The sequence below is a fragment of the Pteropus alecto genome, unplaced genomic scaffold, assembly GCF_000325575.1.
Source record: "Pteropus alecto unplaced genomic scaffold, ASM32557v1 scaffold76, whole genome shotgun sequence".
Classification (NCBI taxonomy): Eukaryota; Metazoa; Chordata; class Mammalia; order Chiroptera; family Pteropodidae; genus Pteropus; species Pteropus alecto.
This window is the reverse complement of record NW_006443138.1, coordinates 26,058,585-26,060,146: the sequence shown is the minus strand read 5'-3', so window position 1 is coordinate 26,060,146 and position 1,562 is coordinate 26,058,585.

Below are 1,562 nucleotides of genomic sequence, written 5' to 3'. Positions count from 1 at the left end.
TGTTTTAATTCTCGTCTTTATTTATTTTTGTTTGTTTGTTTTTCAGTTTTACTGAGATATTATTGACATATAACATATGTACATTTAAGGTATACAATGTGATGATTAGGTACATATATATATATATTGCAAAATGATTACCACAATAAAGTTAGTTAACACCTCCATCCCCTCATATAATTATGATTGTTTGTGTGTGGTGATAAGATCTACTCTCTTAACAACTTTCAAGTATATAACAGTATTATTAATTGTAATCATCATGCTGTGCATTTGATCTTATTTATCTTATAGGTAGGAGTTTTAAAAATAAATTTTTAAAGAGGAGAAATTTATTGACACATATAACAAAAGTCCAGACCCAAAGTTTGGATCAGGCATAGCTGTATTCAAGAAGGGCTGCCACGTTGTTGCACAACTCCAGGGGACACATTCACATTGTATGAGGGAACAGTGTGGATGGTGTCCCCCTGGAATTTATGACCCTATATTCAGGGGCACAGTTGAGGTCATGAAGACTTGATCTCTCTCTCTACTTTTCAGCACTGTTTTCTTCATTCTCAGGCAAGCCTTCTCCAAGTCATAGCCCTGATAGCTCTAGGTTTCTATTTCATCAACTTTAAAACCTCAAAACCAAGAGCTTCCCCTTCTCTGTGCATACAGCAACAGTCCCACAAATGAGCCTCATGGATGCTCAGATGCTCTTTCCTAATAATTAATGAAACCTGGGAATATCTTTTGATTTGCTTACTTATCATCCACTCTCTATTTTTCTCATAATAACACCTTGAGTGATATTATTCCTGAACCCTCAGTCCACATGGTCTGGGGCCCTGCCTTCCTCCAGGTATGAGCATGCTGACCAGGTACCCATCCTACCAATGGCCAAAGCAATTCTGATTTTCAAGATACCACCACTAACCATCTGTAGGCTGGATGAGTGCTTCTCAGACTCAGGAGAAGTTACAGCTGAAGAAGAGGGATGCAAATTTGCATGCAAACCGCCTGGGGATCTTCTAATAAAGCAGATTCTAATTCATTAAATCTGAGGTGGGACCTGAGGGTCTGTATTTCTAACAGGCCTTTGGATGATGCTGATATTCCTGGTCCAAGGGCCACACTTTGGAGCAAGGAGATATACTGTGGATCCAATGACTTTTCCCATTTCCTTCTAGCCTAATAATTTTGAAATTTCATAGCATATACAGAAAAATATGGAACAAAATCTCCATAAGCAATCAATTCCAATTTGTCTCCATTTCACAAAGCAAAGGGAAGTCACCTTTATGATTACATTTATATATAAAAAAAAAGTATTATTAAAACCATTCATTGTAGAAATACAATTCTATTGCCTGCCTTGGTGGAGTAGGGGAGAGGAAGGAAGCCTTTGCTGAATTTTTCCTAAAGAATCGTATTTTTGACCAAAATTGGCAAGAAAATAACCTTTTTCTTCTGGGGACTATGAGCTGTCTGTTGTCTTGACGAAGAGAAAAACTGCCACCGCTTCCACTGTTAAGCCAGTGACTCCCTAGTGTGTCACCTGGGAACTCGTTTGCCCC